Consider the following 16,648-nt stretch of genomic DNA (forward strand, 5'->3'; position numbering starts at 1 on the left):
ATCAGGCACTGGTGCATGGAAATCTAATACTGGTCTGCCTGGAGCCGTTCAATGTACAAATTCTTAGAAGATTCACTCTTTTTGTACTTAAGTCGGCATTGTGCCTTTTGCATTCAATCCCGATGCAATTTCTGTGATTCATGGTCAATGTGAAGGTCCAAGGGATACAGTAAACCTGCACTGGTGCATCGGAATCTAATACTGGTCTTCCAGGAGCCGCTGAAAGCACAAACTCTTAGAAGATCACTCTTCTTGTACTTAAGTCAGCATTGTGCTTTTGTATTCTATCCCGTTGCAATTTCTGTGTTTCATGGTCAATGAGAAGGTCCAAGGGATACGTTAAACCTGCGCTGGTTCATCGGAATCGAATACTGGTCTCCCATCAGCTTCTCAAACCACAAACTCTTAGGAGATTCACTCCTCTTGTACTTAAGTCGGCATTGTGCCTTTTCCAGGCAATCCCCATGCGATATCTGTTTTTCATGGTTAACGTGAAGGTCCAAGGGATAGAGTAAACCTGCACTGGTGCATCGGAATCTAATACTGGTCTCCCAGGAGCCGCCGAAAGTACTAACTCCCATGGGATTCATTCTTGTTGTACCTATGTCGGCATTGTCTTTTGTAATCAATCCCGATGCGACTTCTGTGTTTCATGGTCAATGTGATGGTCCGAATGATACAGTAAACCTGCACTGGTGAAACGGATTCTAATACTGGTCTCCCAGGAGCCGCTCAAAGCACAAACTCTTAGAAGATTCATTCTTTTTGGACTTAAGTCGGCATTGTTCCTTTTGTAATCAATGCTGATACGATATCTGTGTTTCATGTCCAATGTGAAGGTCCAAGGGATACAGTAAACCTGCACTGGTGCATCGGAATCTAATACTGGTCTCTCAGGAGCCGCTCAAACTACAAACACTTAGAAAATTCACCTTCTTGTACTTAAGTCGGCATTGTCCCTTTTATTTTCAATCCCGAAGGAATTTCTGTGATTCATGGTCAATGGGAATGTCCAAGGGATACAGTATACCGGCACTGGTGAATCGGAATCTAATACTGGCTTCCGTGGAGCCGTTCAAAGTACAAACTCTTAGAAGATTCACTCTTTTTGTATTTAAGTCTGCATTGTGCCTTTTGTATTCAATCCCGATCCAATTTCTGTGGTTCATGGTCAATGTGAAGGTCCAAGGGATACAGTATACCAACACTGGTGCATTGGAATCTAATACCGGTCTCCCAGGAGCCGCTGAAAGCACAAAATACTAGAAGATTCATTCTTCTTGTACTGAAGTCGGCATTGTCCATTTTGTATTCAATCCCGATGCAATTTTTGTGTTTCATGGTCAATGGGAAGGTACAAAAGATACAGTCAACCTGCACTGGTGCATCAGAATGTAATACTGGCCTCCCAGGAGCCGCGCAAAGCACAAACCCTTAGAAGATCACTCTTCTTGTACTTAAGTCGCCATTGTGCATTTTGTACCCAATCCCTTTGCATTTTCTCTGTTTCATGGTCAGTGTGAAGATCCAAGTGATACGGAAAACCTGTGCTGGTTCATCGGATTCCAATACTGGTCTCCCATGAGCCGCTGAAACCACAAACTCTTAGGTGATTCACTCTTCTTGTACTTAAGTCGGCATTGTGCCTATTCCATTCAATCCCGATGCGATTTCTGTGTTTCACGGTCAATGTGAAGGTCCAAGGGATACAGTAAACCTGGACTGGTGAATCGGAATCTAATACTGGTCTCCGTGGAGCCGTTTAAAGTACTAACTCTTAGAAGATTGACTCTTCTTGTACTTAAGTCTGCATTGTGCCTTTTGTATTCGATCCCGATGAAATTTCTGTGGTTCATGGTCAATGTGAAGGTCCAAGGGATACAGTATACCTGCACTGGTGCATCGGAATCTAATACTGGTCTTCCAAGAGCCGCTGAAAGCACAAACTCCTAGAAGATTCACTCTTCTTGTACTTAAGTCGGCATTGTGCATTTTGTATTCAATCCCGATGCAATTTCTATGTTTCATTGTCAATGAATATGTCCAAGGGATACAGTAAACCTGCACTGGTTCATCGGAATCTAATACTGGTCTCCCATGAGCCAGTCAAACCACAAACTCTAAGAAGATTCACTCTTGTTGTATTTAGGTCGCCATTGTGCCTTTTGTATTCAAACCCGATGCGATGTCTGTGTTTCATGGTCAATGTGAAGGTCCAAGGGATATAGTAAACCTCCACTGGTGCATCGGAATCTAAAACTGGTCTCTCAGGAGCAGCTGAAACCACAAATTCTTAGAAAATTCACCTTCCTGTACTTATGTCGGCATTGGCCCTTTTGTATTCAATCCCGATGCAATTTCTGTGTTTAATGGTCAATGTGAAGGTCAAAGAGATACAGTAAACATGCTCTGGTGCATCGGAATCTAATAGAGGTCTCCCAGGAGCCGCTTAAAGCACAAATTCCTCGAAGATTCAAATTACTTGTGCTTAAGTTGGCATTGTGAGTTTTGTATTCAATCCCGATGCAATATCTGTGTTTCATGGTAAATGGGAAGGTTCAAGGGACATAGTAAACTTGCACTGGTGCATCGGAATGTAATACTGGTCTGCCAGGAGCCGCTCCAACCACAAACTCTTAGAAGATTCACTCTTCTTGTACTTAAGTCGGCATTGTGCATTTTGTATTCAATCCCGAAGCAATTTCTGGGTTTCGTACTCAATGTGAAGGTCCAAGGGATACAGTAAATCTGCACTGGTGAATCTGAATCTAATACTTATCTCCCTGTAGCTGTTCAAATTACAAACTCTTAGAAGATTCAATCTTCTTGTACTTCAGTCGGCATTATGACTTTTCCATTCAATCCCGATGCAATTTCTGTGTGTTATGGTCAATGTGAAGGTCCAAGGGATACAGTAAACCTGCACTGGTGCATCGGAATTTAATACTGGTCTCCCAGGAGCAGCTGAAAGCACAAGCTCCTAGAGGATTATTACTTCTTGTACTGAAGTCGGCATTGTCCCTTTTATATACAACCCGGATGCAATTTCTGTGTTTCATGCTCAATGTGAAGGTCCAAGGGATACAGTAAACCTGCACAGGTGAATCGGAATCTAATACTGATCTCCCTGTAGCCGTTCAAATTACAAACTCTTAGAAGATTCACTCTTCTTGCACTTAAGTCGACATTGTGCCTTATGAATTCAATCCCGATGCAATTTCTGTGTTTCATGGTCAATGTGAAGGCCCAAGGGATACAGTAAACCTGCACTGGTGCATCGGAATCTAATACTGGTCTCTCAGGAGCCGCTCAAACCACAAACTCTTAGAAGATTCACTCTTCTTGTACTTAAGTCGGCATTGTCCCTTTTGCATTCGATCCCGATGCAATTTCTGTGATTCGTGGTCATGTGAATGTCCAAGGATACAGTAATCAGGCACTGGTGCATGGAAATCTAATACTGGTCTGCCTGGAGCCGTTCAATGTACAAATTCTTAGAAGATTCACTCTTTTTGTACTTAACTCGGCATTGTGCCTTTTGTATTCAATCCCGATGCAATTTCTGTGATTCATGGTCAATGTGAAGGTCCAAGGGATACAGTATACCTGCACTGGTGCATCGGAATTTAATACTGGTCTCCCAGCAGCAGCTGAAAGCACAAGCTCCTAGAGGATTATTACTTCTTGTACTGAAGTCGGCATTGTCCCTTTTATATACAACCCGGATGCAATTTCTGTGTTTCATGCTCAATGTGAAGGTCCAAGAGATACAGTAAACCTGCACAGGTGAATCGGAATCTAATACTGATCTCCCTGTAGCCGTTCAAATTACAAACTCTTAGAAGATTCACTCTTCTTGTACTTCGGTCGGCATTGTGCCTTTTCTATTCAATCCCGATGCAATATCTATGTGTTATGGTCAATGTGAAGGTCCAAGGAATACAGTAATCAGGCACTGGTGCATGGAAATCTAATACTGGACTCACAGGAGCCGCTCAAAGCACAAACTCTTAGAAGATTCACTCTTCTTGAACTTTAGCCGGTATTGTGCATTTTTTATTCAATCCCAGTGCAATTTCTATGTTTCATGGTCAATGTGAAGGTGCAAGGGATACAGTAAACCTGCAACTGGTGCATCGGAATCTAATACTGGTCTCTCAGGAGCCGCTCAAACCACAAACTTTTAGAGAATTCACCTTCTTGTACTTAAGTCGGCATTGTCTCTTTTGTATTTAATCCCGATGGAATTTCTGTGTGTCATGGTCAATGTGAAGGTCCCAGCGATACAGTAAACCTGCACTGGTGCATCGGAATCTAATACTGTTCTCCCAGGAGCAGCTGAAAGCACAAACTCCTAGAGGATTATTTCTTCTTGTACTTAAAACGGCATTGTCAATTTTGAATTCAATCCGGATGCAATTTCATTGTTTCATGGTCAATGTGAAGATCCAAGGGATACAGTGAACCTGCACTGGTGCATCGGGTTCTAATACTGGTCTCTCAGGAGCCGTTCAAACCACAAAATCGTAGAAAATTCACCTTCTTGTACTTAAGTCGGCATTGTCTCTATTGTATTCAATCCCGATGCAATTTCTGTGATTCATGGTCAATGTGAAAAGCCAAGGGATACAGTAATCTCGCACTGGTGCATCGGAATATAATACAGGTCTCCCAGGAGCCTCTGAAGGCGCAAACTCTTAGAAGATTCACTCTTCTTGTACTTAAGTCGGCATAGTGCATTTTGTATTCAATCCCGATGCAATTTCTGTGTTTCATAGTCAATGTGAAGGTCAAAAAGATACAGTAAACCTGCACTGGTGCATCGGAATCTAATACTGGTCTCTCAGGAGCCCCTCAATGCACAAAATCTTAGAAGATTCACTCTTGTTGTACTTAAGTCGGTATTGTGCATTTTGTATTCCGTCCCGATGCAATTTCTATGTTTCATGGTCAATGAGAATGTCCAAGGGATACAGTAAACCTGCACTGGTTCATCGGAATCTAATACTGGGATCCCATGAGCCGCTCAAAGCACAAACTCTTTAGAAGGTTCACTCTTCTTGCACTTAAGTCGTCATTGTGCATTTTGTGTTCAATCCCGATGCAATTTCTGTGTTTCATGGTCAATGTGAAGGTCCAAGGGATACAGTATACCTGCACTGGTGCATCGGAATCTAATACTGGTCTCCCAGGAGCCGCTCAAACCACAAACTCTTAGAAGATTCACTCTTCTTGTACTTCAGTCGGCATTGTCCCTTTTGTATTCAATTCCGATGCAATTTCTGTGCTTCATGCTCAATTTGAAGGTCCAAAAGATACAGTAAACCTGCACTGGTGAATCAAAATCTAATAGTGGTCTCCCTGGATCCGTTCAAAGTACAAACACTTAGTAGATTCACTCTTCTTGTACTTAAGTCGGCATTGTCCATTTGGTATTCAATCCGGATGCAATTTCTGTGTTTCATGCTCAATGGGAAGGTCCAAATGATACAGTCAACCTGCACTGGTGCATCAGAATGTAATACTGGCCCCCCAGGAGCCGCGCAAATCACAAACCCGTAGAAGATCACTCTTCTTGTACTTAAGTCGCCATTGTGCCTTTTGTATCCAATCCCTTTGCAATTTCTCTGTTTCATGGTCAATGAGAAGATCCAAGTGATACGGTAAACCTGTGCTGGTTCCTCGGAATCCAATACTGGTCTCCCATAAGCCGCTCAAACCACAAACTCTTAGGTGATTCACTCTTCTTGTACTTAAGTTGGCATTGTGCCTATTCCATTCAATCCCGATGCGATTTCTGTGTTTCATGCTCATTGTGATGGTCCAAGGGATACAGTAAACCTGCACTGGTGCACCTGAATCTAATACTGGTCTCCCAGGAGCCGCTCAAAGCACAAACTCTTAGAAGATTCACTCTTCTTGTACTTAAGTCGGCATTGTGCTTTTGTATTCAATCCCGATACGATTTCAGTGTTTCATGGTCAATGTGAAGGTCCAAGGAATACAGTAAACCTGCACTGGTGCATCGGAATCTAATACTGGTCTCTCAGGAGCCGCTCAAACCACAAACTCTTAGAAAATTCACCGTCTTGTACTTAAGTCGGCATTGTCCCTTTAATATTCAATCCCGATGGAATTTATGTGATTCATGGTCAATGTGAATGTCCAAGGGATACAGTAAACCTGGATTGGTGAATCGGAATCTAATACTGGTCTCCGTGGAGCCGTTTAAAGTACTAACTCTTAGAAGATTGACTCTTCTTGTACTTAAGTCTGCATTGTGCCTTTTGTATTCAATCCCGATGCAATTTCTGTGTTTAATTGTCAATGTCAAGGGCAAAGGGATACAGTAAACGTGCTCTGGTGCATCGGAATCTAATAGAGGTCTCCCAGGAGCCGCTTAAAGCACAAATTCTTCGAAGATTCAAATTACTTGTGCTTAAGTTGGCATTGTGCCTTTTGTATTCAATCCCGAAGCAATTTCTGCGTTTCATACTCAATGTGAAGGTCCAAGGGATACAGTAAACCTGCACTGGTGCATCGGAATAAAATACTGGTCTCCCAGGAAACGCTCAAACCACAAACTCTTGGAAGATTCAGTCTTCTTGTACTTAAGTCATCATTGTCCGTTTTGTATTCAATCCCGATGCAATTTCTGTGTTTCAAGGTCAATGTGAAGTTCCAAAGGATACAGTAAACCTACACTGGTGCATCGGAATCTAATACTTGTCTGCCAGGAGCCGCTCCAACCACAAACCTTTAGAAGAATCGCTCTTCTTGTACTTAAGTCGGCATTATCCATTTTGTATTCAATCCCGATGCAATTTTAGTGTTTCATGCTCAATGTGAAGGTCCAAGGGATACAGTAAACCTGCACAAGTGAATCGGAATCTAATACTTATCTCCCTGTAGCTGTTCAAATTACAAACTCTTAGAAGATTCACTCTTTTTGTACTTCGGTCGGCATTGTGCCTTTTCTATTCAATCCCGATGCAATCTCTATGTGTTATGGTCAATGTGAAGGTCCAAGGAATACAGTAATCCTGCACTGGTGCATCGGAATCTAATACTCGTCCCACATCAGCCGCTCAAACCACAAACTCTTAGAAGATTCACTCTTCTTGTACTTTAGCCGGTATTGTGCATTTTGTATTCAATCCCGATGCAATATCTATGTTTCATAGTCAATGTGAAGGTCCAAATGATACAGTCAACCTGCACTGGTGCATCGCAATCTAATACTGGTCTCCCAGGAGCCGCTCAAAGCACAAACTCTTAGAAGAATCACTCTTCTTGCACTTAAGTCGACACTGTGCCTTATGAATTCAATCCCGATGCAATTTCTGTGTTTCATGGTCAATGTGAAGGTCCAAGGGATACAGTAAACCTGCACTGGTGCATCGGAATCTAATACTGGTCTCCCAGGAGCCGCTCAAACCACAAACTCTTAGAAGATTCACTCTTCTTGTACTTAAGTCGGCATTGTCCCTTTTGTATTCAATCCCGATGCAATTTCTGTGATTCATGGTCAATGTGAAAAGCCAGGGGATACAGTACTCTCGCACTGGTGCATCGGAATATAATACAGGTCTCCCAGGAGCCTCTGAAGGCGCAAACTCTTAGAAGATTCACACTTCTTGTACTTAAGTCGGCATAGTGCATTTTGTATTCAATCCCGATGCAATTTCTGTGTTTCATAGTCAATGTGAAGGTCAAAATGATACAGTAAACCTGCACTGGTGCATCGGAATCTAATACTGGTCTCCCAGGAGCGCCTCAATGCACAAAATCTTTGAAAATTCACTCTTGTTGTACTTAAGTCGGTATTGTGCATTATGTATTCCGTCCCGATGCAATTTCTATGTTTCATGGTCAATGAGAATGTCCAAGGGATACAGTAAACCTGCACTGGTTCATCGGAATCTAATACTGGGATCCCATGAGCCGCTCAAAGCACAAACTCTTTAGAAGGTTCACACTTCTTGCTTTTAAGTCGTCATTGTGCATTTTGTGTTCAATCCCGATCCAATTTCTGTGTTTCATGGTCAATGTGAAGGTCCAAGGGATACAGTATACCTGCACTGGTGCATCGGAATCTAATACTGGTCTCCCAGGAGCCGCTCAAACCACAAACTCTTAGAAGATTCACTCTTCTTGTACTTCAGTCGGCATTGTCCCTTTTGTATTCAATCCCGATGCAATTTCTGTGCTTCATGCTCAATTTGAAGGTCCAAAAGATACAGTAAACCTGCACTTGTGCATCGGAATCTAATACTGGTCTCCCAGGAGCCCCTCAATGCACAAAATCTTAGAAGATTCACTCTTCTTGTACTTAAGTCGGTATTGTGCATTTTGTAATCCGTCCCGAAGCAATTTCTATGTTTCATGGTCAATGAGAATGTCCAAGGGATACAGTAAACCTGCACTGGTTCATCGGAATCTAATACTGGGATCCCATGAGCCGCTCAAAGCACAAACTCTTTAGAAGATTCACTCTTCTTGCACTTAAGTCGTCATTGTGCATTTTGTGTTCAATCCCGATGCAATTTCTGTGTTTCATGGTCAATGTGAAGGTCCAAGGGATACAGTATACCTGCACTGGTGCATCGGAATCTAATACTGGTCTCCCAGGAGCCGCTCAAACCACAAACTCTTAGAAGATTCACTCTTCTTGTACTTCAGTCGGCATTGTCCCTTTTGTATTCAATCCCGATGCAATTTCTGTGCTTCATGCTCAATTTGAAGGTCCAAAAGATACAGTAAACCTGCACTGGTGAATCAAAATATAGTAGTGGTCTCCCTGGATCCGTTCAAAGTACAAACACTTAGTAGATTCACTCTTCTTGTACTTAAGTCGGCATTGTCCATTTGGTATTCAATTCCGATGCAATTTCTGTGTTTCATGCTCAATGGGAAGGTCCAAATGATACAGTCAACCTGCACTGGTGCATCAGAATGTAATACTGGCCTCCCAGGAGCCGCGCAAATCACAAACCCTTAGAAGATCACACTTCTTGTACTTAAGTCGCCATTGTGCCTTTTGTATCCAATCCCTTTGCAATTTCTCTGTTTCATGGTCAATGAGAAGATCCAAGTGATACGGTAAACCTGTGCTGGTTCCTCGGAATCAAATACTGGTCTCCCATGAGCCGCTCAAACCACAAACTCTTAGGTGATTCACTCTTCTTGTACTTAAGTCGGCATTGTGCCTATTCCATTCAATCCCGATGTGATTTCTGTGTTTCATGCTCATTGTGAAGGTCCAAGGGATACAGTAAACCTGCACTGGTGCACTGAATCTAATACTGGTCTCCCAGGAGCCGCTCAAAGCACAAACTCTTAGAAGATTCACTCTTCTTGTACTTAAGTCGGCATTGTGTTTTTGTATTCAATGCCGATACGATTTCAGTGTTTCATGGTCAATGTGAAGGTCCAAGGAATACAGTAAACCTGCACTGGTGCATCGGAATCTAATACTGGTCTCTCAGGAGCCGCTCAAACCACAAACTCTTAGAAAATTCACCGTCTTGTAATTAAGTCGGCATTGTCCCTTTAATATTCAATCCCGATGGAATTTATGTGATTCATGGTCAATGTGAAGGTCCAAGGGGTACAGTAAACCTGGACTGGTGAATCGGAATCTGATACTGGTCTCCGTGGAGCCGTTTAAAGTACTAACTCGTAGAAGATTGACTCTTCTTGTACTTAAGTCTGCATTGTGCCTTTTGTATTCAATCCCGATGAAATATCTGTGGTTCATGGGCAATGTGAAGGTCCAAGGGATACAGTATACCTGCACACGTGCATCGGAATCTAATACTGGTCTCCCAAGAGCCACTGAAAGCACGAACTCCTAGAAGATTCACTTTTCTTGTACATAAGTCGGCATTGTGCATTTTGTATCCAATCCCGATGCAATTTCTGTGTTTCATAGCCAATGTGAAGGCCCAAATAATACAGTCAACCTGCACTGGTGCATCGGAATCTAATACTGGTCTCCCAGGAGCCGCTCAAAGCACAAACCCTTCGAAGATTCACTCATCATTTACGTAAGGCAGTATTGTGCATTTTGTATTCAATCCCAATGCAATTTCTATGTTTCATGGCCAATGAGAATGTCCAAGGGATACAATAAACCAGCACTGGTTCATCGGAATCTAATACTGGTCTCCCATGAGCCAGTCAAACCACAAATTCTAAGAAGATTCACTCTTGTTGTATTTAGGTCGCCATTGTGTCTTTTGTAATCAATCCCGATGCGGTTTCTGTGTTTCATGGTCAATGTGAAGGTGCAAGGGATACACCAAACCTGCACAGGTGCATCGGAATCTAATACTGGTCTCTCTGGAGCCGCTCAAACGAGAAACATATAGAGAATTCGCCTTCTTGTACTTAAGTCGGCATTGTCCCTTTTGTATTCAATCCCGATGGAATTTCTGTGTGTCATGGTCAAAGCGAAGGTCCAAGGGATACAGTAAACCTGCAATGGCGCATCGGGATCTAATACTGGTCTCCCAGGACCAGCTGAAAGCACAAACTCCTAGAGGATTATTTCTTCTTGTACTTAAAAGGCATTGTCACTTATGTATTCAATCCGGATGCAATTTCATTGTTTCATGGTCTATGTGAAGGTCCAAGGGATACAATAAACCTGCACTGGTTCATCGGAATCTAATACTGGTCTCCCATGAGCCAGTCAAACCACAATTTCTAAGAAGATTCACTCCTGTTGTATTTAGGTCGCCATTGTGCCTTTTGTATTCAATCCCAATGCGGATTCTGTGTTTCATGGTCAATGTGAAGGTGCAAGGGATACAGCAAACCTGCACAGGTGCATCGGAATCTAATACTGGTCTCCCAGGAGCAGCTGAAAGCACAAACTCCTAGAGGATTATTTCTTCTTGCACTTAAAACGGCATTGTCACTTTTGTATTCAATCCGGATGCAATTTCATTGTTTCATGGTCAATGTGAAGGTCGAAGGGATACAGTAAACCTGCACTGGTGCATCGGGTTCAAATACTGGTCTCTCAGGAGCCGCTCAAACCACAAAATCGTAGAAAATTCACCTTCTTGTATTTAAGTCGGCATTGTCCCTTTTGTATTCAATCCCGATGCAATTTCTGTGATTCATGGTCAATGTGAAAAGCCAAGGGATACAGTAATCCTGCACTGGTGCATCGGAATATAATACAAGTCTCCCAGGAGCCTCTGAAGGCATAAACTCTTAGAAGATTCACTCTTCTTGTACTTAAGTCGTCATTGTGCCTTTTGTATTCAATCCCGATGCGATATCTGTGTTTTATCGTCAATGTGAAGGTCCACGGGATACAGTAAACCTGCACTGGTGCATCGGAATCTAATACTGGTCTGTCAGGAGCCGTTCAAACTACAAACTCTTAGAAAATTCACCCTCTTGTACCTAAGTCGGCATTGTCCCTTTTATTTTCAGTCCCGAAGGAATTTCTGTGATTCATGGTCAATGCGAATGTCCAAGGGATACAGTATACCGGCACTGGTGAATCGGAATCTAATACTGGCTTCCGTGGAGCCGTTCAAAGTACAAACTCTTAGAAGATTCACTCTTTTTGTTCTTAAGTGTGCATTGTGCCTTTTGTATTCAATCCCGATGCAATTTCTGTGGTTCATGGTCAATGTGAAGGTCCAAGGGATACAGTATACCAGCACTGGTGCATTGGAATCTAATACCGGTCTCCCAGGAGCCGCTGAAAGCACAAAATACTAGAAGATTCATTCTTCTTCTACTGAAGTCGGCATTGTCCATTTTCTATTCAATCCCGATGCAATTTCTGTGTTTCATGGTCAATGGGAAGGTACAAATGATACAGTCAACCTGCACTGGTGCATCAGAATGTAATACTGGCCTCCCAGGAGCCGCGCAAAGCACAAACCCTTAGAAGATCACTCTTCTTGTACTTAAGTCGCCATTGTGCATTTTGTACCCAATCCCTTTGCATTTTCTCTGTTTCATGGTCAGTGTGAAGATCCAAGTGATACGGAAAACTTGTGCTGGTTCATCGGATTCCAATACTGGTCTCCCATGAGCCGCTGAAACCACAAACTCTTAGGTGATTCACTCTTCTTGTACTTAAGTCGGCATTGTGCCTATTCCATTCAATCCCGATGCGATTTCTGTGTTTCACGGTCAATGTGAAGGTCCAAGGGATACAGTAAACCTGGACTGGTGAATCGGAATCTAATACTGGTCTCCGTGGAGCCGTTTAAAGTACTAACTCTTAGAAGATTGACTCTTCTTGTACTTAAGTCTGCATTGTGCCTTTTGTATTCGATCCCGATGAAATTTCTGTGGTTCATGGTCAATGTGAAGGTCCAAGGGATACAGTATACCTGCACTGGTGCATCGGAATCTAATACTGTTCTCCCAAGAGCTGCTGAAAGCACAAACTCCTAGAAGATTCACTCTTCTTGTACTTAAGTCAGCATGGTGCATTTTGTATTCAATCCCGATGCAATTTCTATGTTTCATGGTCAATGAAAATGTCCAAGGGATACAGTAAACCTGCACTGGTCCATCGGAATCTAATACTGGTCTCCCATGAGCCATCAAACCACAAACTCTTAGAAGATTCACTCTTGTTGTATTTAGGTCGCCATTGTGCCTTTTGTATTCAAACCCGATGCGATGTCTGTGTTTCATGGTCAATGTGAAGGTCCAAGGGATATAGTAAACCTGCACAGGTGAATCGGAATCTAATACTTATCTCCCTGGTGCTGTTCAAATTACAAACTCTTAGAAGATTCATTCTTCTTGTACTTCAGTCGGCATTGAGCCATTTCCATTCAATCCCGATGCAATTTCTGTGTGTTATGGTCAATGTGAAGGTCGAAGGGATACAGTAAACCTGCACTGGTGCATCGGAATTTAATACTGGTCTCCCAGGAGCAGCTGAAAGCACAAGCTCCTAGAGGATTATTTCTTCTTGTACTGAAGTCGGCATTGTCCCTTTTATATACAACCCGGATACAATTTCAGTGTTTCATGCTCAATGTGAAGGTCCAAGAGATACAGTAAACCTGCACAGGTGAATCGGAATCTAATACTGATCTCCCTGTAGCCGTTCAAATTACAAACTCTTAGAAGATTCACTCTTCTTGTACTTCGGTCGGCATTGTGCCTTTTCTATTCAATCCCAATGCAATTTCTATGTGTTATGGTCAATGTGAAGGTCCAAGGAATACAGTAATCCTGCACTGGTGCATCGGAATCTAATACTCGTCCCACATCAGCCACTCAAACCACAAACTCTTAGAAGATTCACTCTTCTTGTACTTAAGTCGGCATTGTGCATTTTGTATTCAGTCCCGAAGCAATTTCTGTGTTTTATACACAATGTGAAGCTCCAAGGGATACAGTAAAGCTGCACTGGTGCATCGTAATAAAATTCTGGTAACCCAGGAGCCGCCCCAAGCACAAACTCATAGAAGATTCACTGTTCTTGAACTTTAGCCGGTATTGAGCATTTTGTATTCAATCCCGGTGCAATTTCTGTTTCATGGTCAATGTGAAGGTGCAAGGGATACAGTAAACCTGCAACTGGTGCATCGGAATCTAATACTGGTCTCTCAGGAGCCGCTCAAACCACAAACTTTTAGAGAATTCACCTTCTTGTACTTAAGTCGTCATTGTCTCTTTTGAATTTAATCCCGATGGAATTTCTGTGTGTCATGGTCAATGTGAAGGTCCAAGGGATACAGTAAACCTGCACTGGTGCATCGGAATTTAATACTGTTCTCCCAGGAGCAGCTGAAATCAAAAACTCCTAGAGGATTATTTCTTCTTGTATTTAAAACGGCATTGTCAATTTTGAATTCAATCCGGATGCAATTTCATTGTTTCATGGTCAATGTGAAGATCCAAAGGATACAGTGAACCTGCACTGGTGCATCGGGTTCTAATACTGGTCTCTCAGGAGCCGCTCAAACCACAAAATCGTAGAAAATTCACCTTCTTGTACTTAAGTCGGCATTGTCCCTTTTGTATTCAATCCCGATGCAATTTCTGTGATTCATGGTCAATGTGAAAAGCCAGGGGATACAGTAATCTCGCAGTGGTGCATCGGAATATAAAACAGGTCTCCCAGGAGCCTCTGAAGGCGGAAACTCTTAGAAGATTCACTCTTCTTGTACTTAAGTCGGTATTGTGCATTTTGTATTCCGTCCCGATGCAATTTCTATGTTTCATGGTCAATGAGAATGTCCAAGGGATACAGTAAACCTGCACTGGTTCATCGGAATCTAATACTGGGATCCCATGAGCCGCTCAAAGCACAAACTCTTTAGAAGGTTCACTCTTCTTGCACTTAAGTCGCCATTGTGCATTTTGTGTTCAATCCCGATGCAATTTCTGTGTTTCATGGTCAATGTGAAGGTCCAAGGGATACAGTATACCTGCACTGGTGCATCGGAATCTAATACTGTTCTCCCAAGAGCCGCTGAAAGCACAAACTCCTAGAAGATTCACTCTTCTTGTACTTAAGTCAGCGTGGTGCATTTTGTATTCAATCCCGATGCAATTTCTATGTTTCATGGTCAATGAAAATGTCCAAGGGATACAGTAAACCTGCACTGGTTCATCGGAATCTAATACTGGTCTCCCATGAGCCATCAAACCACAAACTCTTAGAAGATTCACTCTTGTTGTATTTAGGTCGCCATTGTGCCTTTTGTATTCAAACCCGATGCGATGTCTGTGTTTCATGGTCAATGTGAAGGTCCAAGAGATATAGCAAACCTGCTCAGGTGAATCGGAATCTAATACTTATCTCACTGGTGCTGTTCAAATTACAAACTCTTAGAAGATTCATTCTTCTTGTACTTCAGTCGGCATTGTGCCATTTCCATTCAATCCCGATGCAATTTCTGTGTGTTATGGTCAATGTGAAGGTCCACGGGATACAGTAAACCTGCACTGGTGCATCGGAATTTAATACTGGTCTCCCAGGAGCAGCTGAAAGCACAAGCTCCTAGAGGATTATTTCTTCTTGTACTGAAGTCGGCATTGTCCCTTTTATATATAACCCGGATGCAATTTCAGTGTTTCATGCTCAATGTGAAGGTCCAAGAGATACAGTAAACCTGCACAGGTGAATCGGAATCTAATACTGATCTCCCTGTAGCCGTTCAAATTACAAACTCTTAGAAGATTCACTCTTCTTGTACTTCGGTCGGCATTGTGCCTTTTCTATTCAATCCCGATGCAATTTCTATGTGTTATGGTCAATGTGAAGGTCCAAGGAATACAGTAATCCTGCACTGGTGCATCGGAATCTAATACTCGTCCCACATCAGCCACTCAAACCACAAACTCTTAGAAGATTCACTCTTCTTGTACTTAAGTCGGCATTGTGCATTTTGTATTCAGTCCCGAAGCAATTTCTGTGTTTAATACACAATGTGAAGCTCCAAGGGATACAGTAAAGCTGCACTGGTGCATCGTAATAAAATTCTGGTAACCCAGGAGCCGCCCCAAACACAAACTCATAGAAGATTCACTGTTCTTGAACTTTAGCCGGTATTGAGCATTTTGTATTCAATCCCGGTGCAATTTCTGTTTCATGGTCAATGTGAAGGTGCAAGGGATACAGTAAACCTGCAACTGGTGCATCGGAATCTAATACTGGTCTCTCAGGAGCCGCTCAAACCACAAACTTTTAGAGAATTCACCTTCTTGTACTTAAGTCGTCATTGTCTCTTTTGTATTTAATCCCGATGGAATTTCTGTGTGTCATGGTCAATGTGAAGGTCCAAGGGATACAGTAAACCTGCACTGGTGCATCGGAATCTAATACTGTTCTCCCAGGAGCAGCTGAAATCAAAAACTCCTAGAGGATTATTTCTTCTTGTACTTAAAACGGCATTGTCAATTTTGAATTCAATCCGGATGCAATGTCATTGTTTCATGGTCAATGTGAAGATCCAAGGGATACAGTGAACCTGCACATGTGCATCGGGTTCTAATACTGGTCTTTCAGGAGCCGCTCAAACCACAAAATCGTAGAAAATTCACCTTCTTGTACTTAAGTCGGCATTGTCCCTTTTGTATTCAATCCCGATGCAATTTCTGTGATTCATGGTCAATGTGGAAAGCCAGGGGATACAGTAATCTCGCACTGGTGCATCGGAATATAATACAGGTCTCCTAGGAGCCTCTGAAGGCGCAAACTCTTAGAAGATTCACACTTCCTGTACTTAAGTCGGCATAGTGCATTTTGTATTCAATCCCGATGCAATTTCTTTGTTTCATAGTCAATGTGAAGGTCAAAATGATACAGTAAACCTGCACTGGTGCATCGGAATCTAATACTGGTCTCCCAGGAGCCCCTCAATGCACAAAATCTTAGAAGATTCACTCTTGTTGTACTTAAGTCGGTATTGTGCATTTTGTATTCCGTCCCGATGCAATTTCTATGTTTCATGGTCAATGAGAATGTCCAAGGGATACAGTAAACCTGCACTGGTTCATCGGAATCTAATACTGGGATCCCATGAGCCGCTCAAAGCCCAAACTCTTAAGAAGGTTCACTCTTCTTGCACTTAAGTCGTCATTGTGCATTTTGTGTTCAATCCCGATGCAATTTCTGTGTTTCATGGTCAATGTGAAGGTCCAA

This window comes from Schistocerca piceifrons, chromosome X (genome assembly GCF_021461385.2).
Source record: "Schistocerca piceifrons isolate TAMUIC-IGC-003096 chromosome X, iqSchPice1.1, whole genome shotgun sequence".
NCBI classification, from domain to species: domain Eukaryota; kingdom Metazoa; phylum Arthropoda; class Insecta; order Orthoptera; family Acrididae; genus Schistocerca; species Schistocerca piceifrons.